The 26,091-nt window shown below is 44.5% G+C and overlaps 1 protein-coding gene and 1 pseudogene across 1 annotated transcript in view; one reads left to right on the top strand and one right to left on the bottom strand.

Moving 5' to 3' along the window:
• The window catches only part of FOXO3 (forkhead box O3), a 194,915-nt gene extending 182,477 nt beyond the window's left edge, over nt 1-12,438 (top strand). Inside the window, exon 3 of the mRNA XM_033936141.1 lies at nt 10,493-12,438. The gene's annotated coding sequence lies outside the window, so the exon portion shown is untranslated. The remainder of the gene's footprint in view (nt 1-10,492) is intronic.
• The window catches only part of LOC117356644, a 473,566-nt pseudogene that overhangs the window by 332,737 nt on the left and 114,738 nt on the right, over nt 1-26,091 (bottom strand).

Here is a 26,091-nt window from a genome sequence, read left to right as displayed (position 1 = left end):
GGCCAATCTCATTATTGAGTACAGACTATAAAATCTTTACTAAAATACTGGCACGGAGGCTACAGCCTGTTATCGCTATATTAGACTATAGAGATCAAGCATTCCAGGCTTTAGATAATATTAAATTGGCACTGCACCTAATTTAGCATGTGCAAGAGAGGTACTTGTCTACCCTGGACCTATCATTAGATGCAGAAAAAGCGTTCAATAGGGTTCTCAATAGATTGGACTTTCAGGGCAGGTTTTTCTGCTGGATTCATCTGCTGTATAATGTGCCATTATCTAGGTTTAAGTTTAACGGTGTTTTGTCAGCCCTAATAGAATTAGAATGGCGTACTCAGCACAGCTGTGCCCTATCCCCTCTCTCTTGTTTACTCTATCTATTGAGCCTTTAGCATATCAGATTCGTGAACATGACTGGATCCAGGGAATTCACTTAGGTGGTAAGTGCTATAAAATTTTACTTTTTGTTGACGATGTGCTCCTTTTTGTTAGGAGCCCAGAGACCTCCCTAGCTACTCCAGCGAAAGTTCTGGAGACTTAATGGGGGGGGGGAACTTGGGGTTTCGGGTGAATATGGCTAAATCTGAAATCCTTAATATCAATTTAGATTCTCCCAGAGTGCAAGCCTTGCAATCTCGATTTCCTGGGCATTTATCTTACTGCAGATCCTACCCAGCTCTTTTAAGGCCAATTATCCCAGACTCCTTCGATATGTTTGCGGAATTGGATGGATGGGAGGGTCTGACCTTGGGCTGGATGGGGCAGATAGCTGCTTTTCCCTAAGTTGCTCAGCCAATTATGATTGCAAAAGGTTTTTTTGTACGTTGGCTCACAAAGTATTTGCGTACATTTGACGTGAAAAGCCATCTCAGGTTAAAAGAGCAATATTATATCAAGCTAAAGTGAGAGGAGGGATGGGAGTATCGTGCTTCAATCTCTATTATAAAGCAACTCTATTACAGGAAATTGCAACCTGGACAACATATGTGGACCAGCCATGGATGCATATGGAGCAAGCATTTTTTAAGGACATTTCCTTTTGCATACTGCCCTAGGCCCCAGTTTCGGAATTGCAGGCCCAGTTGCATCAATCTAACCCATACTTAAAAGTTATCTTTACCACATGGTATACACTTAGAAGACAGATGTTTCCAAAATGGGTAGATTTTGCCCAAACACCAATTAGCTTAACATTTGGCTTTGGTCTAGGGTGGGGGGGAAGAGCCAACTCATTCTCAATGGCCAGGAGCAGGGCCAAGTGTGGGAAGGATTAGGCATAGTCTCCTTTGAGACATTGCAAGAAGAATATGACTTTATATGTAAAGATGCTTTTTTTTCTACACTAAGTTATGTACATTTCTGTACAAGAGAGCATTCTGGAATCTTAGTTTGGAGGAAACAGAATTGGAAAAAGCCCTAAAAAGGGGGGGGGGGGGGGTTTGAAGGGGAGTTTCCTGTCTTTATCAAGCTCTGTTAAAAAGAGAGGCCGCATCTGACCCTTATAGAGTACAGTGGGACAGAGAGTTAGGAGTAATGTATCAGGACAAAGACGGGGGTTGTATTTATAAATACCTCTTAAATTACCGTTGTCCTCACACCTCAGAGAAAATGGATATAAAATGTATTATTGGTGGAATGGTGTAACCTTGACATTACAGGTTCTGATATGAGTGTCACTTTCCTGTTTTGTGGGGTGATGGGTATGTAGACAGTTTGATCATCTGTACGGTTTACATATTATCTAATATAATAAAACCTAGCCGCGCATGCGCACTCTTACTGGCGTGTTCCCTGATCCGTATGTCCATGGCCGGCAAGAGTGCGTATACGACCTTACAACGGCCCCGCATTCACGGTCTCGCTGGCTCCCTTAATAAAGTTTTTCGTGGCGGTGGCTTGCCGACAAAAAAGACTCCAGCCGCTTTGCCAGCTCCCCAGTCACTCCGTAAGTAATTTCTTCGCGGTCTGACCCTCCCATCCCTTCCCGATGTCTGACTGGCTCCCTTAGTCACTTACTGCCCCCCCCCCCTTCCCTTCCCGCGGTCCCAACTCCAAACCTGCTGATTCCAGCAGCGTCTGCAGAACTCTACACACGCTGCTTCGGGGCTTTCTATTGCCCTGATTTGCTCTGCCACATCTCTGATGATGTAATCAGGGACATGCCAGAGTAAATCAGGGCAGTAGAAGGCCCTGAAGCAGCGTGTGTAGAGTGCTGCAGACGCTGCTGGAATCGGCAGGTTTGTCGGGACTGCGGGAAGGGAAGGGGGGATGGTAATGGACTAAGGGAGCTGGCCAGACCGCAGGAAGGGAAAAGCGGGGGTAGGGGAAACGCTGCTGCTGCTGCTACACAGGAAAGTGGTGTGGGGGGATGGAAATGGAGGGGGAGGGAATGCTGCTGCATAGGGAAATGGAGGGAGAGGGAATGCTGCTGTGGCTGCTGCACAGGGAAGTGGGGGTAGAGAAATGATGACAGACAGCGGAAGGAAGGGAGACAGAAAGAAAAGAAGAAAGACACAGGGGCAGGGAGAGACACAGAAAGACAGACAAAGGGGGCCAGGGAGAGAGACAGACAGAAAGAAAGACAGCGGGAGGGAGAGAGAGATAGAAATAAAGACAGACATATATCCTAGCACCCGTTAAGGTAACAGGCTAAAATACTAGTAATAATAGCATAAGAAGAAAGTTGAGAGGGTTGAAAAAGGATAGTAAGAGTAGGTTGGAGGAGGACGTACAATGCATGATAGGATAGTGGGATGAAGGAGGGGGGAGCTGTTTCACTAACATAAGCAGTGCCTCTGCTGGGTCAGACCAGAGGTCCATCGTGCCCAGCAGTCTGCTCACGCAGCGGCCCAACAGGTTCAGGACCTGTGTAGCAATCCTTTATCTATACCCCTCTATCCCCTTTTCCTTCAGAAAATTGGCCAATCCCTTCTTGAACCCCAATACCGTACTCTGTTCTATCACATCCTCTGGAAGCGCATTCCAGGTGTACACCACCCGCTGGGTGAAGAAGAACTTCCTAGCATTGGTTTTGAATCTGTCGCCTTTCAACTTTTCCGAATGCCCTCTCATTCTTGTAATTTTAGATAGTTTGAAGAATCTGTCCCTCTCCACTTTCTCTATGCCCTTCATGATCTTATAGGTCTCAATCATATCCCCTCTAAGTCTCCTCCAGGGAAAAGAGCCCCAATTTCTCCAATCTTTCAGTGTATGAAAGGTTTTCCATACCTTTTATCAAACGTGTTGCTCTCCTCTGAACCCTCTCGAGTATCGCCATATCCTTCTTAAGGTACGGCGACCAATATTGGATGCAGTACTCCAGATACGGACGCACCATCGCCCGATACAACGGCAGGATAACTTCTTTCGTTCTGGTTGTAATACCTTTCTTGATTATACCTAGCATTCTATTCGCCTTCTTAGCGGCCGCTGCACACTGTGCCAACGGCTTCATTGTCTCGTCCACCATTACCCCCAAGTCCCTTTCTTGGGTACTCTCACCCAGTAACAGCCCTCCCATCGTATAGCTGTACTTCGGGTTTCTGTTTCCTACGTGCAAGACTTTACATTTCTCTACATTAAACTTCATCTGCCATCTCGTCGCCCACTCTCCTAGTTTGTTCAGGTCCCTTTGTAAATCTTTGCAGTCCTCTTTAGTCCTAGCCTCACTAAATAGTTTGGTGTCGTCTGCAAATTCTATTATTTCGCTCTTCATCCCTGTTTCTAGATCATTTATAAATACATTGAATAGTAGCGGTCCAAGCACCGACCCCTGTGGAATACCACTCGTGATCCTCCTCCAGTCCAAGTAGTGGCCCTTCACTCCTACTCTCTGTTTCCTACCCGCCAACCAATTCCTGATCCATCTATGTACATCTTCTTCCACCCCATGGTTCTTCAGTTTCCGAAGTAGGCGTTCATGGGGTACCTTGTCAAAGGCTTTTTGGCAATCTAAGTATAGGATGTCTAAGGGGGTCCCCTTTGTCCATCCGCTTGTTTATTCCTTCGAAGAAGTGCAATAAGTTCGTTAGGCACGATCTTCCCTTGCAGAAGCCATGTTGGCTTGCTATTAGAAGCTGATTTCTTTCTAGATGCTCATCGATGCTGCCTTTTATCAGTGCTTCCGCCATTTTCCCCAGAACCGAGGTCAGACTTACCGGTCTGTAGTTCCCCAGGCCACCTCTTGATCCCTTTTTAAAGATGGGCGTAACATTGGCTATCTTCCAATCCTCGGGATCACTCCTGTTTTCAGGGATAGATTACAAACTTGCTGTAGTAGTTCCGCTATTTCCTCCTTTAGTTCTTTCAGAACCCTAGGGTGGATTCCGTCCTGGGCCTGGCGATTTGTCAGTTTTTAATTTTTCTATCTGCCTGTGTACATCTTCGAGGCTTACTTCCATGGATGTTAATTTTTTTGCTTGGTCTCCTTTGAAGATTTGCTCAGGTTCTGGTATGTTGGATGTATCCTCTTTTGTAGTGTAGTGTAACAGGCTGCTCTCTGGTCATCTCAGAACAATACTAATGAGAAGGAAAGCCTAATGAATAAAGAATGGACATTGACTGAATAAGTCATTAAAAAGGAAGATTTTTAGTTCAGCTTTGAATTTGTTGAGAAGGTTTTGAGTCTTAAGATAGGAGGGGAGACTGGATGGTAAGTACATATTTGCCTCTGTACCTTTATACTGTTACTTCAGGGAAAGTGCATACATGCACACTTGATTCTCTGAGAACAAGTAAGCCATTGGTATTCTTACATCTGGGTGACGTCATCTGACAGAGGCCAGTATGAACACTGCCTGGCGTATACAGCTATTAGAACCAAACAAGAGAGTTGACCCTAGTTCCTCCACAAAAGGAAACCAACTAAAGCAAAGAAGACTTGTGGAGAGTTGATGTCCAACATGAGGACTTTATTAAAACAAATCTAGTGTACACCTTTTACCAATTCTCTGGTCACCCAATCAAAGAAATTGATCAGATTTGTCTGTCAAGACCTGCCTCTAGTGATTTCGGTGACATGTCAAAAGCGCAACGACAACCCAGCGCAGACAACTGAGCGCAAGGTGGAAGCATGCCGAAGAAAAACAGTATTTTAAAGGGCTCTGATGGGGGATGTGGGGGGAACCCCCCTCCCACTTTACTTAACAGAGATTGCATCGGCGTTGTGGGGGGGGGGGGGTTGGGGGTTGTAACCCCCCACATTATACTGAAAACTTCACTTTTTCCCTAAAAAAGAAGGAAAAAGTTAAGTTTCCAGTAAATGAGGGGGGTTACAACCCCCCAAACCCCCCACAACGCCGGCGCGATCTCTATTAAGTAAAGTGGGGGAGGGTTCCCCACCAACACCACCCCGTCGGAGCCCCTTAAAATACTGTTTTTCTTTGGCGCGCTTCCGCCTTGCGCTCAGTTGTCTGTACTGGGTTGTTGGCACGCCTTTGTCGTCACGCGCTTTTGACTATGAACCAGTGATTTCATGTTGCCTCAGGTCCTGTAATTCAATAGATTCCAGAAACTTCACTATTCTCTGTTTTAAAAGCATTTCCATCAATTTAAACATAGAAACATAGAAATAGACGGCAGATAAGGGCCACGGCCCATCTAGTCTGCCCACCCTAATGACCCTCCCCTACCTTTGCCTAGTGAATAGAGCCCACGTGTCGATCCCATTTGGCCTTAAAATCAGGCACGCTGCTGGCCTCAATCACCTGCAGTGGAAGACTATTCCAGCGATCAACCACCCTTTCAGTGAAAAAGAATTTCCTGGTGTCACCTCGTAGTTTCCCGCCTCTGATTTTCCACGGATGCCCTCTTGTTGCCGTGGGTCCCTTGAAAAAGAAGATATCTTCTTCCGCTACGATGCGGCCCGTGAGATACTTGAACGTCTCGATCATGTCCCCCCTCTCTCTGCGCTCCTCAAGCGAGTATAGCCGCAGTTTGTCTAACCTCTCTTCGTACGGGAGATCTTTGAGTCCCGAGACCATCCGGGTGGCCAGTCTCTGAACCGACTCCAATCTCAGCACATCTTTGCGATAATGTGGTCTCCAGAATTGCACACAGTATTCCAGGTGGGGCCTCACCATGGATCTATACAATGGCATAATGACTTACGGCTTACGGCTGACGAAACCCCTGCGAATGCAACCTAGGATCTGTCTTGCCTTGGATGAGGCCTGCTCTACCTGGCTGGCAGCCTTCATGTCCTCACTGACGATCACCCCCAAGTCCCGTTCTGCAACCGTTCTTGTTAGGATCTCACCATTAAGAGTATAAGTCTTGTATGGATTGTGGTTGCCTAGGTGCATGACTTTGCATTTTTTGGCATTGAAGCTGAGTTGCCAGGTCCTAGACCAGCGCTCCAGTAGGAGTAGGTCGTGCATCATGTTGTCGGGCATTGAATCTTCGTCTGTTGTGCATTTTCCCACTACATTACTTAGTTTGGCGTCATCGGCGAATAATGCTATTTTACCTCGAAGCCCTTCTGCCAAGTCTCTTATAAAGATGTTGAATAGGGTCGTTCCCAAGACCGAACCCTGTGGCACTCCACTGATCACCTCCGTCATTTCTGAGGGGGTGCCATTCACCACTACCCTTTGAAGCCTACCACCAAGCCAGTTCCTAACCCATTTCGTCAATGTGTCACCTAATCCTATAGAACTCATCTTGTTCAGCAACCTGCGGTGTGGTACGCTATCGAATGCTTTGCTAAAGTCCAGGTACACGATGTCCAGGGACTCCCCAACATCCAGCTTCCCCGTCACCCAGTCAAAGAAGCTGATCAGGTTGGATTGACATGATCTTCCCTTAGTAAATCCATGTTACTTACCACAGAAGTCAGACTTACCAGTCTGTAGTTCCCTACTTCTTCCTTACTTCCACTTTTGGGGGCAGGAATCACATCTACCCTTCTCCATTCCTCTGGTACCACTTCACACTCTAGAGAAGCATTGAAAAGGTCAGCCAGCAGAGCTGCCAGCGCCATAACTTCCCTAAGTTCCTTCAGTACCATAACTTCCCTAAGTTCCTTCAGTACCATAACTTCCCTAAGTTCCTTCAGTACCCTTCAGCTGGCCCCATCGCTTTGTCCACCTTTAGTTTAGCTAGCTCATCACAAACACAATCCTCTGAAAAACGATCAGGGTTTAACACACCTCCTTCTCTATTTATATTTGTCTTCTGCGGTCCCACTCCCGGCACTTCAGCTCTGAACATAGAACAGAAATATTTGTTATGCAATTCAGTCTTACTTTTATCAGCTTCTACAAATTTCTCCCCTTCACCTTTGAGTCTCACAATGCCACTTTTGCACTTCTTCCAATCACTAATATATTTAAAAATGTCCCTCCATTTTACTGTCGGCTGTTTTTTCTTCCATTTGCATCTTTACTTTCCTGACTACTCGACCAGCCTCTCTTAACTTTTCCAGATATTTTTGTCTGTCTTATTCTTTCTGTGATCTTTTTATGAATGTTCCTTACCTTCTCAGCTACAACTTTTGAGAACCAAAGCAGCCTTCTTTTCCTCTTACTTTTACTTACTTGCCTTACAAAATGGTTTGTTGTCCTTTCAGTTTTACCCTCTGCTTTCCTACTTCTTCCAGATGTTCCCATCCAGATTATTCTTGATGTAATTCCCCACCTGAACAAGGTTCGTTTTTTAAAAGTCTAGAAGCTTTATTTTTGAATGAGCCTTCTCTAAACCCGTCTTAATATTAAAGCACACCTTGCGGTGATCACTGAATGCCAGATGATCACCCACTGTTAACATCAGAAACAGTTTCCCCATTTGTAAGCACTAAGTCCAGTATGGCCCCATCTCACATGGGTTCCATTATCAATTGCTGGAACAGAATCTCCCTACTTCTAGAAGACCCCACAGTAGGGATACCCCAATCAATATCTGGCATGTTTAATTCCTATTAGTAATACTTCCCTTTTTACTACTACTATTATTTCTATAGCGCTACCAGAAGCACGCAGTGCTGTACAGAATAATAGAGTAAGAAAACAGTCCCTGCTCCAAAGAGCTTACATTCTAAACAGGCAAGACAGATAAAACAGGATGTCATGGATACAGTTAAGGGGAACAGGTAATAGGCTTCAGAAATCACAGCCAGCATTGAAGAACGATGGCAGCAAAAAGAGGCACGCATTAAATAGATACTGGGTATGCCACTGATGCTATTCGACACCAGTATCGACAGGAATTGGCAGTACAGAAATGTCTAAGTCACTGGAAATCTGACTCCAGGCCTAATATTTCTAAAAGAGAGGAAGAAAACATTCTGGCAGTTGTTATTATTGATTTCTCCTTCTAGTTTTTTTAGTCCTTTATTTGTGTATATAGCTCTAGAGTCAGGGCCAGCCAGAAAGGACGAGAACCTGGTGGAGTAGAAAGAAGGTTGAAAAACCATTGACGCTGATGTCAGGGGCAAAGGTTTGAAAATAGTCTGAGAGCCCCTTGACTCAGAAACATATTACCGTAATTTTCGCTCCATAAAACACACTTTTTTCTTATGGAGTGAATACCACAACTCCTCCCCCCAGGGATACCTGTTTTTAATCACGGCAGGGTCATCTATCTCCCCCTCCCCGTAACTGTTTTTCAACACGGCACTTCCCTCGCTGGATGGCTGCAGCAGCGAGAGGCAAAGCGGCAAACAAGGCAGGTGTGAACTTTTTTGTGAACCTGCCTGGCCCACACTGCTGCCTGAATGGCTACCGTCAGGTCTCATGACTTGCAACACTCCTTCCCTTATTCAAAAGTAGGCTGAAAACCCACCTTTTAGAGACAATCTTCATTTCATATTCTCCTTTGCTCACCACCCTAGCCAGCCGTTTAAGCATCCCCTCTAAGTGTAACCCCTACCCTGGCATCCTGTCTGTCTGTCTTGATTGCTTAGATCAGGGGTGTCCAATGTCGGTCCTCGAGGGCCGCAATCCAGTTGGGTTTTCAGGATTTCCCCAATGAATATGCATGAGATCTATTAGCATACAATGAAAGCAGTGCATGCAAATAGACCTCATGTATATTCATTGGGGAAATCCTGAAAATCCGACTGGACTGCGGCCCTCGAGGACCGACATTGGACACCCCTGGCTTAGATTGTAAGCTTATTCGAGCAGATTTTCTCCTTTGTGACTCTGGTGGTGCTCTAGAATTAATACTAGTGATAGTAGGCGTGTTGATGCCAATTTAAACTATTATGTATGATGTAACCTGAGTGCTAACGCAGGGGTGTCCAATGTCGGTCCTCGAGGGCTGCAGTCCAGTCGGGTTTTCAGGATTTCCCCAGTGAATATGCATGAGATCTATTAGCATACAATGAAAGCAGTGCATGCAAATAGACCTCATGTATATTCATTGGGAAAATCCTGAAAACCCGACTGGACTGCAGCCCTCGAGGACCGACATTGGACACCCCTGTGCTAAGGTGCCGTTATAGAATTAGCACTCTGCTGCATCTAGATCAGGGGTAGGCAACTCCAGTCCTCGAGGGCTGGAATCCATTCGGGTTTTCAGGATTTCCCCAATGAATATGCATTGGAAAGAGTGCATGCAAATAAATCTCATGCATATTCATTGAGGAATCCTGAAAACCTGACTGGATTCTAGCCCTCGAGGACCGGAGTTGCCTACCCCTGATCTAGATGCTAAATATCTGGCACCCACTTCTAGAATTGCCCCTATGTCTATTGTTGTTGGGCATATTGATCACTCTGGATAAATTTGGCTTGTTGGTAGACCGGGACTTCCAAATCTATCATGGTAATCCCCGATAAATATGCAGAAATCAGGTCTATTATGTGGGGTGCATTTGCCTTATGTATTTTTGGTGTGAAACTCGACTGGTTTCTGGGTCACCAGGACAGGTAGATTTAGGAAAGGGTTGCCAGCTGCCTCCATGTCTTCTAGACAGGCCAGTCCATATTTGGTTTTTACCCCATCTGTCGCCTTGTACTTCCTGCTTTTCTTAGAGAAATTTGAGCTGCTAGTCAGTGGGTGAAAACCAGGCCTGGTGCTTCTGGTCCAGGTGGCATAGAAATGTATATTGATACCAGAACCAGTTTGTGTCACATAAGGAAAACTTGTATTGTAAAATCTTACACTGTTAAATATGGCAAATGTAACCTGGTGTCAAATTACGATAAAACTTGTACTGAAAACCTTGCACTGTAAGGATAACTATAGCAAATTGCAACCTGTAAGCTGTATATTATGTCCATTAATATTAGACCCCGAGTATGTGTCAGCTTAGGATAAAAACGTGTATTATAAAGTTGTCCTGAAATTCCGTATGTTTAACCTGTTCTGAGATCTTTGGGGACAACGGGATAGAAAATGAAATAAAGAAATAGATGGAGTCGGTTGTTGATAACAAAGCCTGCAGGGCTTTCATTTAAGATCATTGGCAGTGTGCCCTTGCCATAACAGTACCTACCATATGTGTACGGAAACAACAATAACCTTATTTCCCTTTTTTTCCCCCCAGGCCCACCAACTGACAAGAGACTGATGCGAGAACCCTTATTGCCAAATCTGCTGTCTAGCAAGTGGACAGTGCTCCAGTTTACAGAGTCCAACCTTGTCTGTGCACCATGCATCACTCTCCTACAGAAACACAGGCTGTTAATGGATCCCCCCTTACCTTCTCCTCGTCCTTTTTCACCTTCAGCAGCAGATGCTCCATGCAAACGAATCGAACGTCTTCAAAGTATGCAGAAATTCTCCTTTCGGTTAGGAAAGAAGGCATCTGCTGCGTTATGGGAGCCATTAACCCACCCTTCCCTCACTTAAGAACACTGTGTTACCTTCCAAAGCAGCATTTTGTAGACATCCCCTATTTCCTTTGGTTATCTTATTGTGGTTGCCATTTTCGGCTTTACTTTTCCCCCCTCCCCATCTTAAATTCTAATCTTCAGGGTTTTGTCTTCTTTTCTTTTGTGCTTCTCTTTTCATTATTAATGTTTTGTACACATTTTAAAACAGACACTTCCAGGTGGGGTTAAAGTGTAAAATGTAGGCCAAAGGCATTGGCCAATAGGCCCAGCCTTTGAGAAAATGAGATTTTATGCCCCTAAGAATTAATGTTTGCTGGGGACTTTCATGTTTACCCTTAACTCTAATGGTACATATATTTGAGTGAGTGTGTGTGTGTTTTTTTTTTCCGAAAGCACCGATTCAAGGCTGATGATTGTATAGGCAGGAGATGTTCCATGCTGGGATGACCTTTCTGTAGTACTCACTGCCTCCCTTACCATCTGTCCTGCCACTCGGGTCATTCTGGTGTAGGTAGGCTACTATTTTACACTTGAGCTGAGCTTGGTCTGCCACAGTCGTCAATGGAAACTTTTCTTTCATGTAATGTGTTAATTGTCCATTGATGTATCCTGAGAACTAATAGCTGCTTCTTTTTTCCCCACCTCCCTTGCTTCATCTTTCATTTGAAAAATCTGTTGAGATTCCTAGTAAGATTTTAGTCAAACATGAAAATAAAATAATACTAGTGAGTGAATGAATGGGTGAGGTAAAATCGATATGACATCTGTGAGGCAATGCAGCCTTGAATTGCTGGTAAAATGAGCTTATGATGTAAGCAACGTGCCTGCAGGAATGTTAGGAAAGCAGACTCCAAACCATGTAGCAGGAACTAGAATGTTTCCCCGTTGGGCATCGAAACACATCTTCTGGGCTACTTTTTGGGTTCAGTCTGCCATGCTGATAAGGATGAGTATAGGCTGGATCATTTACATCAAGAAGGTTTAGCGGGGCCCCTCTGTCCCCACCCATTTCGGAGGGTGATTTGGCTGCTGGAACACTCCTTCTTTTCATAGTTTTGGGAAGTCTGAGAAATTTCCATTTAGCCTTTTTATTTTTTCTTTTGCGAGGGTGGGGATGGATGGGGTTGGGAGGAGCAGGCAGACACCAGTGCTAAACTCAAACTCGGTACATAGGACATTAGATGTTCATATATGCCAGTATATATGTACCTCTCCAAAGCGAAATCCCAAGAAGTGTGCTCTTTTCCTTTGCATAAACGCATTATGCATATGACTATATAAATATATTTTATTATGTACAGAGATAGATCATTATGCATGGGTGTTAGGAAAACAGGCTAGCATTTCAACCTGAAAGGTGCATGCGTTCCCCCTGACACACATACCATGCATTTGTAGCGTGATTTCCCCTCCTCCCTTCTCTTCACCATAACCACAACTTTCCCCATCTTAATGTCCTTTTCCCTGGGGTTATACTGATGAAATAACAGTCCTAGTGTGTTGGAAGAAACAAAGAGGGGGGAGGGAGGATATGGTATTTAATTCTTCCTCATGCTTGTGCAATCCCCTTTTCTAGACAACCCCTTCTCTCCAAATATGTGATCAGCGTGCACCTGTGGTTATGACCTGTCGCATATTAAACTATTCCAGACAACCAGCCACCTTATCTGTGTCAGTTTTATTTTTCAATAACCTGTGTCCTCTTAAAAGCTTTAATACATCCTCATTTTTTACTGTTCATACACTCACTCGGCCAATAAAAGGTATACAGACTGCAAAAGAAATCCTGTTTGCAAAACTAAACAGAAAAAATATGAGTTGTGTTTAAAAGAGAATGACAATAAAATAATATCTTAAAATATGAGTTTTGTCAAAAAGAGAACACCAACAAAATAACCCCCCCCCTTTTTATGAAGCCGTGTTAGGGTTTTTTATTGCCAGCCACAGCAGTAAAAGCTCCGACGCTCATAGAATTCCTATGAGCATCTGAGCTTTAACCACCTCAACCAGCAATAAAAAAAAACCCCTAATGTGGCTTCATAAAGGGGAGGGTAATGTAATATTTTAAGCAAGTAATTCATATTATTTTTATGCGCCATTTGAAACACTGGAATTAGCTCTGACATTTTGAAGTCAGCAAAGTTAGAATGTACTATGAAATTAAGCAATGGAACATACCGTAAGCAAAACTTGGAAGAAAAATCATCTTCATAAGGTGTATGTTTTGCTACAAGTCATCTGAGAGAAAGTGTCCCCTCTTAATTTTCTGAATGCTCCTGGCTGTAGATTATGATGACTTGGTATGGTCACCCAACAGCAGTGCGCTGTCATGTAAGAAACCCAAGTATAATCCTAAGACCAGCTCCAACACCTTAGTCCAGCCAAGGCTGAGGGTGCTGCAAAGGCAGAAAGTGTGAAAGGTTTCAGTCTTACCCTCACGATGCCATAAAGGTGTACTTCTGGAAGGGATTGCGATCTATGTTTCTCTGTGTTTGATGAGCCAGATTGAAGAAGGTTAACTCTTAAAAATGAAGGCCCACTGCAAGGTCTAGACGTAACTGAACTGGAATCCCAACGATGTAGCAAGAAGCTGCCAGTGCAAACCAAGGAAAGAGCATCTGCGCATAGAAACAGAAAGCGAGACAGCATATTCTCACATGTGGATGACATCATCCACAGAGACCGGTACAAACAGTATTAAAGTGCACCGTCACTTTAAAAATTTTGTTAAGTCGCAAGATTGCCTATACCACACATGAACCGGTGCCTTCCCGTCCAACGTCAACTCACGGGACCATCAGTTCTTAGTTTTCCACAGAGGAAGCTGTGTTCCTGGAATCTCTCCAAGTACATCACATTTTTCTGCTTTCCCATCCATTTTTTCCTCATTTTGATTTTCTTTCATCCCAGTACATTTTGTTTAATTTTAGCTAAAGTTTTCATTTTGGACCTTCCAGCCCCATTACACCTGTTTTCAGGCTGGGAGCATCGAGCCTTTTTTGTGTTGTCTGTCACTCAACCTCCCCAGGACCATTGAGTCCTTCAATCTTGCTGTGGTGGTGCTTCCCTCCATGTCCAGGGTTTCAAGCGGTGCACTCAGTGTAACTGGACCATATCTGTCACTGATCCACACAACTTGTATATTCAGTGTCTTGGTCCCCAGCACCAACCAGATTCCTGCACACATAGAAACATAGAAATAGACGGCAGATAAGGGCCAAGGCCCATCCAGTCTGCCCACCCTAATGTCCCTCCCCTACCATTGCCCTGTGAATAGATCCCACGTGACGATCCCATCTGGCCTTAAAATCAGGCACACTGCTGGCCTCGATCACATGTAGTGGAAGACTATTCCAGCGATCAACCACCCTTTCTGTGAAAAAGAATTTCCTGGTGTCAGCTCGTAGTTTCCCTCCCCTAATTTTCCACGGATGCCCTCTTGTTGTCGTGGGACCCTTGAAGTGGAAGATATCTTCCTCCGTCTCTATGCGGCCCGAGAGATACTTGAGCCGCATAGAGACGGAGGAAGATATCTTCCTCTTCAAGGGTCCCACGACAACAAGAGGGCATCCGCTTTGCAAAAGCGGTCTCTTAGAGCACACCAATTACAGGGGTCCTTTTACTAAGGCACGCTAGCCATTTTAGCATGTGCTAAACAATAACGCCTCCATAGACTATAATGCTAAAATGGCTAGCATGCCTTAGTAAAAAGACCCCTCAGTTTGATAAATATGCTTTTTGGATCAACATAGGGAACACCAGCTATGTCTGCTGACTCGGACTCCAGTACTTAACTTAAACCTTCGGTGTCACATCCGATACCAGCAACATCTACTCCTCGCCAGACATCCTCACTGACACTACCTCCATCGGGAGAAGTACATAAAAAAGCTAAGAAGCATAAACATCCTTCTTCCTCCAGATGCATATGAAGCAACGATGCCCAGAAACAACCACAAATCTGATCTCCATTCCTCAACATTGAGGTAACCAATGCTCAACACCATGTACAACCTGTGCCATCAGTACCAATCACTACTCTCGCTCTCCTTACAGGACCAGATTCAACAACTCTTCCAAAAGGAACTGGCTCAGATGCTACAACAGTCTATAATACAGGTACCTGTCTCAACACCTTTGGTACCAGCCCAGTCCGAGAAGAGCTCTCAGTTGCCACCTAGAACCAAGTCTCAGACCCTGCATCTTCACCAATCGATGTCTAAATCATCCAGTGAACAAAGTTCATCTTCACGCTCCAGGTCTTGGCACTGACAATCTACATCTTAAAGTTCTTCACGGTACAGTCCTTGATATTCCCCTTCACGACATCCTTCTCATAAGTCCTCAACGTCCATCTTGATCCCCGAGGTATGACATTGATCATTATGACTCTGATTTGCCTCAACACTTCTCAGATCATAGAGATCTATCTGATCAGGACTCTTATGGCATAACTTCATAGAAACATAGAAGATGACGGCAGAAAAGGGCTATAGCCCATCAAGTCTGCCCACTCTGCTTACCCACCCCCTGTCTATGCCCTAATGACCCAATTTCCTTATCTTGACCCTCGTAGGGATCCCACATGGGTATCCCATTTATTCTTAAAGTCTGGCACGCTGTCTGCCTCGATCACCTGCACTGGAAGCTTGTTCCAATGATCAACCACTCTCTCTGTGAAGAAATACTTTCTGGTGTCGCCATGAAATTTTCTGCCCCTGAGTTTGAGCGGGTGCCCTCTTGTGGCCGAGGGTCCCTTGAGAAAGAAAATATCATCTTCCACTTCGACACGTCCTGTAGGTACTTAAATGTTTCGATCATGTCTCCCCTCTCCCTACATTCCTCGAGAGTGTAGAGCTGCAATTTGTTCAGTCTCTCTTCGTATGAGAGACCCTTGAGCCCCGAGATCATCCTGGTGGCCGTCTGCTGAACCGATTCAATTCTGCGCACATCTTTACTGTAATGTGGCCTCCAGAATTGCACACAGTACTCCAGATGAGGTCTCACCATGGCCCTTTACAACGGCATTATGACTTCAGGCTTTCGGCTGATGAAACTTCTATTGATACAACCCAATATCTGCCTTGCCTTAGATGAAACCTTCTCCACTTGATTGGCAGTTTTCATGTCTGCACTGATGATTACTCCTAAATCTCGTTCTGCTGAAGTCCCAGTTAAAGTTTCTCCGTTCAAGAAGTACGTCCTGCATAGATTTCCGCTTCCGAGGTGCATGACCTTACATTTCTTAGCATTGAAGCCTAGCTGCCAGGTTGAGGACCAACTTTCCAATGTAAGCAGGTCCTGCGCCATATAATTCTGTAAACTACATTCACTTACTATATTACATAGTTTGGCGTCATCGGCGAATAGTGTTATTTTACCTTGAAGCCCTTGAGTCAGATCCCCTATGAATATGTTGAAAAGGAGTGGACCCAGGACCAAGCCCTGTGGCACTCCACTGGTCACCTCCGATGTTTTAGAGAGGGTACCTTTAACCACCTCCCTCTGAAGTCTGCCACTCAGCCAATCATTGACCCATGCAGTTAGTGTCTTTCTTAACCCCATCGATTCCATCTTGCTTAGCAGCCTGCAGTGTGGGACACTGTCAAAAGCTTTACTGAAGTCCAGGTACACGACGTCCAAAGACTCTCCCAAGTACAACTTTCTTGTTACCCAGTCAAAGAAGCTGATGAGATTGGATTGGCAGGACCTACCCTTGGTGAATCCATGCTGACTGGGATCCCGAAGATTCCCTTTATTCAAGATTGTGTCCAATTTGCTTTTAATTAGTGTTTCCATGAGTTTGCACACTATTGATGTGAGACTTACTGGTCTATAATTCGCAGCCTCTGCCCTGCAACCCTTTTTATGCAGAGGAACGACATTAGCTAATTTGCAGTCCAGGGGAACTTTTCCCTTACTTAGGGAGAGATTGAATAGCTCAGCCAACGGTTTTGCCAGGACATCGCTCAATTCTCTGAGCACTCTTGGGTGCAAATTGTCTGGTCCCATGGCTTTGTTCACCTTGAGTCTTGCCAGTTCACTGTAAACTTCACCTGGTGTGAACTCAAAATTCTGAAACGGGTCTTCTGTGCTTTGTGTTGCCTTCAACTGCGGACCGTGTCCCGGTGCCTCACAGGTGAAGACTGAGCAGAAGTATTCATTCAGTAGTTCGGCTTTATCAGAATCTGCTTCTAAGTAACTTCCGTCCGGTCTTCTAAGGCGTACTATCCCGCCTGTGTTCCTTTTTCTGGCCCGCCTACTCCGTAGGGCTTTAAACTAGGTAAGTCGGGGGAGGGTACATACTTATATCCCAGAGCAGTAAGTAACCACCCTGAGGAGGCAAGTCGCACCCACACTTCTGAGTCTAAGGTATCCATGCTATCCACGATAATTTAGGGAGAACTATCAATGATAATTTAGGAGCCACACTAACTCAAAAGGGAATCTCTTCACAGATATGGAGGGCTATGTATGTTAATGCACACAGCTTGGGCAATAGAATTCTAGAATTGGAGACTGAAATAATAAACGCCGACCTAGATGTGGTAGCGATATCCGAAACCTGGTTCACGGACTCGCACGGGTGGGATATGGTTATATCAGGCTACAACCTACTTCGTTGCGACAGAGAAGGTAAGTTAGGAGGAGATGTAGCACTGTACACTAAGGAAAACATCAAAACTACCAGAATCAAGATGTTAGATACACCAGGGAATCCCTCTGGGTGAATCTGGCCAGAGGGAATGAAAAATGCCTATACCTTGGTGTGATATACAGACCTCCCAGGCAACAGGAAGACAAAGACATGGAATTAATCGAGGACATAGAGAACATCACATTGCGCGGGGACACAGTAATGTTAGGGGACTTCAACATGCCCGATGCAGATTGGAACACACTCTCCACGACTACATGTGGCAGCAAAAGAATTTTAACCTCCATAAAGGGTGCACGTCTCAAGCAAATGGTATTGGAGCCCACTAGGGACCAGGCGATACTAGACCTGGTACTCACCAATGGAGATAGCGTCTCGGAAGTCTCAGTAGGAGATACACTGGCCTCCAGCGACCATAAAATGGTATGGCTCAACCTCAAAAAAGGTTTCTCTAGATCAAACACAGCAATGAGGGTTCTCAACTTTAGAGGCACAGACTTCGACCGCATGGGAGCTTTTGTCCATCAAGAGCTACATAAACAAGCAAAATCTGACAATGTGGAGGATATGTGGTCGACTCTGAAGTCCACCCTACATGAAGCAACAAACCGCTACATAAGAATAGTAAGTAAACGCAGGAGAAACAAAAGACCCCAGTGGTTCAGTGCAGAAATTTCGGACCTAGTTAAAAAGAAACATTTATCACCTACAAACATTTAGGAAAACAGGAGGTGAAAGAAGACTATTCTGGACAGATCTAAAGCTGTCAAAAAAGTAGTCAGAGAGGCCAAACTCCGAATGGAGGACGATCTAGCACGGAACATTAAGAAAGGGGATAAATCTTTCTTTAGCTATATTAGTGACAGGAAAAGAAACAAAGATGGGATAGAACGCCTGAAGCAATCGGACGGTAACTTTGCAGAATCAGATTCTTCCAAGGCAGAACTACTAAACGAATACTTCTGCTCAGTCTTCACCTGTGAAGCGCCGGGAGCTGGTCCACAGCTTCAGAAGGGAGACAGCCAGAAAGACCCGTTTCAAGATTTTGAGTTTACGCCCAGTAGCGTCTACTACGAACTATCAAGACTCAAAGTAAACAAAGCCATGGGACCAGACAACCTACACCCCAGGGTGCTTAGGGAGTTAAGTGAAGTCCTGGCGGAACCATTATCTGTGCTTTTCAATCTTTCCCTACGCACAGGAAGAGTCCCCTTTGATTGGAAAACCGCCAACGTAATCCCACTCCACAAAAAGGGCTGCAGGACAGAGACAGCAAACTACAGACCAGTGAGTCTCACGTCTATAGTGTGCAAGCTCATGGAAACACTGATCAAACGGAATCTTGACACAATCCTAGATGAGGAAAACCTACGTGATCCCCACCAACATGGATTCACCCAGGGTAGATCCTGCCAATCTAATCTAATTAGCTTTTTTGACTGGGTTACTAGACAACTGGATGCCGGAGTGTCACTGGACGTGGTATATTTGTCCCACACCGAAGGTTATTGAACAAGCTGAGATCGATAGGATTAGGGGACACTCTAACTACATGGGTTGGGGATTGGCTGAGCGGTAGACTTCAGAGGGTGGTGGTAAACGGTACCCCATCCAAAACGTCAGACGTGATCAGTGGAGTGCAGCAGGGCTCGGTCTTGGGCCCGATTCTTTTCAACTTGTTCATAAGAGATATGACGCAAGGACTTAGAGGAAGGGTATCACTGTTCGCCGACGATGCCAAACTTTGCAACATAGTAGGTAAAAGCATTTTACCTGATAATATGACGCAGGACCTACTGCTACTGGAACGATGGTCAGCAACTTGGCAGCTAGACTTCAATGCTAAAAAGTGTAAGGTAATGCACCTGGGTAAGAGAAACCCACGCAGAACTTATGTACTAAATGGTGAGACCTTGGTCAGGACCACGGCGGAACGTGATCTAGGGGTGATCATTATTGATGACATGAAGGCTGCCAATCATGTGGAGAAGGCTTCCTCCAGGGCAAGACAAATGATGGGTCGTATCCTTAGGGGCTTTGTCAGCAGAAGACCTGAAGTCATGATGCCGTTATACAGATCCATGGTGAGGCCTCATTTGGAGTATTGTGTTCAATTCTAGAGACCACACTACCGGAAGGATGTGCTGAGAATCGAGTCGGTCCAGCGAATGGCCACCAGGATGGTCTTGGGGCTCAAGGATCTCACGTATGAAGAAAGACTGAATAAATTGCGGCTGTACTCACTTGAGGAACGAAGAGAGAGAGGAGACATGATTGAAACGTTTAAGTACATCACGGCCGGGCTTGTTTTCATCCTTGAGAGGGCACCAGGCATACTTTTTCTTTTCTCTTCCCTCTCTTCTCGTTTTCTCTTTCTTCTCTTTTTTTTTTTTTTCTTCTCAGTGTTGGAGTTCACTCTTTATCTTTGGCAGTGGGTTATCTGAGTCCAAGCCTACTGCACTAGGGTTCTTCTGTGCTTCAGATTAGGGGGTTTGGGGAGGGGGTGGTGTGGGTGGGGTTTTGAATCCGATATTATGTATCTGATTGTTCTCCTTTGTTACTGTGGTTCTTGCTTGTTGGTTTGTTTTCTGTTATTTGATACTAAAAATTGATTCAACATAAGTACATCACGGGACGTATCGAGTCGGAAGATGATATCTTCTGTCTCATGGGACCCTCAACCACCAGAGGGCATCCACTGAAAATCAGGGGAGGGAAGTTTCATAGCGACTCCAGAAAGTACTTCTTCACCGAAAGAGTGGTGGATCATTGGAACAAACTCCCACTGCAGGTGATTGAGGCCAGCAGCGTGTCAGATTTTAAGAGAAAATGGGATACTCACGTAGGATCTCTAAGGGAGTGAATTCAGGGGGGTGGGTATTTGGAATGGGCAGACTTGGTGGGCTATAGCCCTTTTCTGCCGTCATTTTCTATGTTTCTATGTTTCTTTAATATACCTGAAGAAGGATTTGTCCCCCTTTTTAATGTTTTTTTTCCAGAATTTCTTCCACTCGAAGTTTTGCCTCCCTAACTGCCATTTTGACCGCTGTAGACCTGGTCCTATATTCTACCTTTGCCTCTCTTTTCTCCGTGCGCTTGTAGGAGAGAAACGCTTTTTTCTTCTCCTTAATGAGGTGCGAGATCTCCGCGGTGAACCATTGGGGTTTACTGTTTCTTTGTCGTTTATTTACTGATTTTATGAAGCGGCTAGTTGCTTCATATATGGTTGATTTCAGTGTTAACCACTTAGCTTCTACATCATCGGTCTCCGCTTGGTCTTGCAGTGTCTGATGGACGAAATCTCCCATGCGTGCGAAGTCTGTGCCCCGGAAATTGAGTACCTTAGTTTTCGTGTTTGATCTAGGGAAGCCTTTCCTAAGGTTGAACCATACTATGTTGTGGTCGCTGGAGGCTAGCGTATCTCCTACTGAGACCTCTGAGATGCTTTCCCCGTTGGTGAGTACCAGGTCGAGGATCACCTGGGCCCTAGTGGGCTCCGTTACCATTTGTTTGAGACGTGCTCCCTTTATGGAGGTTAAGAGCCTCCTGCTACCGCTGGTTGTCACTGAAAATGAGTTCCAGTCTGCATCAGGCATATTGAAGTCCCCTAGCAGTACAGCTTCCCCTCGTAGAGTGATATTCTCTATGTCTTCAATTAATTCTGCGTCCATGTCTTCCAGTTGTCTTGGGGGTCTATATACCACACCTAGATACAGTCATTTTTCTCTGCTTCTTGCCAGGTTTACCCAGAGGGACTCCCCGGTGTACTTGACATCTGTGATCCTGGTGGTTTTGATGTCCTCTTTAATGTATAGAGCTACCCCCCCTCCTAACTTGCCCTCTCTGTGCTGATGAAGTAGATTGTAGCCCGGTATAGCCATATCCCACCCATGTGAGTCCGTGAACCAAGTTTCAGATATTGCCACCACATCTAGGTCGGCATTCCTTATTTCAGCCTCTAATTCTAGAATTTTGTTACTTAAACTGTGTGCATTGACATATCGGCCCTCCATATCTTGTGTTTGATAAGTCCCTGTGAGGCGTATCCTACCCGAGTCGGTGTGACTCCTAAAGAATTGTTTGCAATGTGGGTACTTACCTTGGACATGGAAGCGGAGTTTCGACTCACCTCATCAGGATAATTCCTTTCTGCACTAATATGTGAATGGGTACCCTCCCCCGACTTACCTAGTTTAAAGCCCTGTGAAGCAGGCGGGCTAGTCGGTGTCCGAAGACGTTCTTACCCCTACTGGTCAGATGGAGTCCGTCTGGTCCCTGAAGTCCTTGTAGCGCTTCCCCATGGTTTAGGAATCCGAAGTTCATATCCCGGCACCATCCCTGTAGCCACTCGTTCGTCCTCAGGATACGTTCATCTCTGGCTCTTCCCTTGCCTCTAACTGGGAGGATCGATAGAAAACCACCTGCGCTCCTGTCCGCTTTAGCCTCTCACCCAGTGCTCCAAAGTCTCTGGTGATGGTCTTCGGTGTGTTCCTGGCAGTGTCGTTGTTTCCTATGTGGACAAGAAGCATAGGAAAGTGGTCTCGGGGCGTGAGTAGTCTATCCAGACTGGCGGTGACATCTCGTATCCTGGCTCCAGGCAGACAGCAGACCTCCCTAGATTGCATATCCGGTCTGCAAATTGGTCCCTCGGTGCCCCTCAGCATGGAATCCCCGAAGACTATTACTCTGCGCTTCTTTGGGGGGAGCCGGTCAGTTGTCCCTGGAGATGGAGCTGTGTGTTGGGTCTGCTCCTGTTCCTTATCGGCAGTTCCTGCCTGAAGAATCTGGAATCTGTTCCGCAGGGTGAGTTGAGGGGTTGATGTATAGCTGCCCTGTTTGTAAGAAGAAGGAGAAGATGAAGGAGGTCATCACCAGAAAGTCTGTCTTTCACTAGATTTATGAGACAGATGGGTAATTCCTTGCCAATAAACATGGAATCTAAGGCCGAGCCCAGAGTTGAACTTATGCTCTAGAATAGATTATGAAGAATGGCCAAAGGACTGTCTCAAACTAACTTTCCACAACTTGATGAAACTGGGAGAAGGGTAACAAAAATGATAAAAGGGATGGGACGACTTCCCTATGCGGAGAGGCTAAAGTAGCTAGAGTTCTTCAGTTTGGAGAAGAGACAGTTCAGGGGTGATATGATAGAGGTCTATAAAACAATGAGTGGAGTGGAAAGGGTAGATGTGAATCGCTCTTTCACTCTTTCCAAAAATACTAGGACTAGGGGACATGCGATGAAGCTACTAAGTAGTAGATTTAAAACAAACCGTAGAAAATATTTCTTCATACAACGTGTAATTAAACTCTGGAATTTGTTGCCGGAGAATGTGTTGAAATCAGTTAGCTTAGCGGGGTTTAAAAGAGAAGTCCATAGGCTATTATTGAGATGGCTTGGGAAAATCAGCATAGAATATTTTGGATAAGCAGCATAGAATATTTTGCTATTTGGGATCTAGCTAGGTACTTGGGACCTGGATTGGCCACTGTTGGAAACAGGATACTGTGCTTGATGAACCTTCAGTCTGTCCCAGTATGGCAATTCTTATGTTGTTAAGAGATGCCTCTATTAATTCTAGAAGCTCCCAGCAAACTCGAAATGTTCTACCAAATCCAATCCTGTCCAGGGTTAAACAACATCAGTCCCTTCTAGTTGAGTCAACATTAAAGAAATCTAATAGTTCCAGGACTTATGCCAACAATCCCCCAGGCAGAGAAGATTTGGATAGATTTGGCTGCAAAATCTTCCAGAACTCTATGTTACAAGCAGAATTCTAATTTTTATATGACTTTCTATATGAAGTTTCTCTTGCAAAAGTTGCCTTCCTATGAGCAATACATCCCATCAGATCATCTCGACTCTTTTCAACATATTAGACATGACCTCTTTGAAACCAGAAAATATATGGCACAGTCTCTCTTTGATGCCTTCGACGTTACTTCCAGAACTTCGGTAGTCGCTATTGCCATGAGAAGACAGGCATGGCTCTGTGTCTCTGACCTCAATGCTAATATCTAGGAGAGGTTAGCCAATATTCCCCGCATGGGAGATGATCTCTTTGGGAATAAAACTGAGGAGACTGCTCAAAAAATTAAAAGACGTGAAGACTTTATGATCACTCCATCATCCTCAAAAACCTCTAAGTCTCAACCTACTCAACCTCCTATCCTAGGAGATCTTACTATCCTAAACAAAGATATTCAGCACATTCCTCCTCTTCTTGAGCTCTGCAGCAGAAGTGGTTTAAGACAACAGAGATCTCAAAAAGTGCAACTTCAGTTGCAACAGAAATCTCAACCTTCATTTTAATTCTCTTCTAGAAAGTTTCAAGTTTAATTAAAAATTTGATAAAATCGCATTATGAAAATTTCAAAGCGATATACAATTTAAAAAGAGGTAAAGATGGACACCATTCATGGCAAACAAAGATGCAGACAGCAATGAACACAGATAAAAGGGGAGGGAGGGGGAACTACAATAAAATTACAGAAAAGAGTAACATAAAAGGGAATGACATTGGGCTGGGTTTTTGGTTTGTTTGTTTTTTAGGAAAAAGAAAAAGAAAAAAAAAAAGAGGCCTCGAATGAACTTTAGGATTCAAATGCGTCTTTATACAGAAAACCTTTTGGTTTTCCTTTGAATCTGATTAAGGCTTTTTTCCTCCCTCAACTGTGCCGGTAATGAATTCCAGATCTGGGGAGCCGTAACTGAGAAGATAGTGTCCCACTGTGTGTTAATGAATCATAGAGATGGAACAGAAAGTAGATTTTTGTTCTTGTGGAAGTGTAAGGGATAAGAAATCTTTCTAGAAATAGTGGGGCTTTAGCTGTTAGGACTTTGAAAGTTAATAAGGCTATTTTGTATGTGAATCTGTGTGTTATGGGTAGCCAGTGAGAGGGGTTACATGGTCAAATTTTCTATTTTTAGTGATAATTTTTATTGTAATATTTTAAATTATTTGCAGCTGCCTTAATTCTTTTAGCATGATTCCCTTGTATAGTAAGTTGCAATAGTCCAATTTTGCCTAGCCAGCACGCCACAACCTCCATCACAGGCTCTTCCTTTAGGAGGTCATCTCACTCATTTCTACTATCTGTGGACCCTTATAACAATAGACCCTTATAACAATAGACCATTGGGGGTCCTCAAAGTAGTGAGACATGGCTATGCCTTTCGATTTCAAAACCTCCAGACCATCCTCCAAGAGAGTCATCTTTCAATTCCCATCATAAAGCTTTCCTTCAAGAGCTCTCAACTCTTCTCCAGCTCAATGCCATTGAAAAAGTACCTCTTCTAGAGATGGTCCAAGGGTTCTGCTCAAAGTATTCTCTCATACCAAAAAAGAACTGAAGTCTCCGTCCACTCTTAGACCTCTGTGCTCTCAACAAATTCATTGTGAAGGAAAAGTTTTGTATGCTCTCTCTGGGAGCCTTGTTATCACTGTTACAGATAAACACTGGCTTTGCTCTCTAGATCTCAAAGAAGCTTATACATATATTCCCATCATCTCAGCACACAGAAAATACTTGTACTTTCAAGTGGGAATGCACTATTTCCAATACAAAGTGCTTCCATTTGATTTAGCATCGGCATCCAGAGTATTCACAAAATGTTTAGTGGTAGTGGCTAAATGCCTCTGCTCTTGCGGTTTCCATGTTTGCTCTAACTGGATGACTGATTGATTGATCAAGGGCCCAACATTTCTTCAAGCTTGTCAGACCATAACTGCAACAATACAGCTATTAGAACTTTTAGGATTTGCAGTCAACTATCAGAAATCCCATCTACAAATGACCTAAATTCTAGAGTTCATGGGGGCTCTTCTAGACACAGCTCAATCTTGAGCATTTGTGCCACAACAGAGACTCGAAAATCTGATTCACATCCGTCAACATTTCCTCTTTTCAATGCCTCACAACATATCAGATGATGCATCTTCTATGTTAGTGTTTCTCAACCTTTTCAAGCCAAGTACCCCCTAAGCTTAACAAATACCAAGTACCCCCGCCCAAGCTCCACCCCCATAATAATAGTACTAATTGTAAAGCAATTTCTTCCATCCATTTTTCATATACACACAATATAATCTTATTAATACATAATGGTAACCACAAAATTAAAAAAGCCCACTGTATGCAGATAAAATGTTAATTATCATTTATATTCTGGGGGTTTTCAAAGAGGTCAAGGCAGATGACTAAAGTATGCAATGTCACCTCAGTAACAACTATAAAAAAATAGACAAATATAGTGCAAAATATAGACAGCAGATTTAAATTCTCAAAACTGACACATTTTGATCACTAAATTGAAAATAAAATCATATTTTCTACCTTTGTCGTCTGTTGCGGTAGTGTGGGGGATGTGGGGATGGAGCTTGTGGGATGGCAGGGTCAGCTTCAGGAGTGGGGCAGGGTGTAATCGACAGTGGCTTCAGCGGGGGTGGGGGCAGGCAGGGAGAGATTCCAGGAGGTGGTCAGCCCGCGTACCCCCAACAGGTATCCTGTGTACCCCCTGAGGTACCCATACCGCAGGTTGGAAAACACTAAGCCATATGACATCCACAGTCCATGTGATTCTGTTTGCTCAGCTGCATCTCAGGGTACCTCAATGGACCCTCTCAACCCAATAGTCACAAGCCACTTACC

This window comes from Geotrypetes seraphini, chromosome 3 (assembly GCF_902459505.1).
Source record: "Geotrypetes seraphini chromosome 3, aGeoSer1.1, whole genome shotgun sequence".
Classification (NCBI taxonomy): Eukaryota; Metazoa; Chordata; class Amphibia; order Gymnophiona; family Dermophiidae; genus Geotrypetes; species Geotrypetes seraphini.
This window is presented reverse-complemented; position numbering and strand designations above follow the sequence as displayed.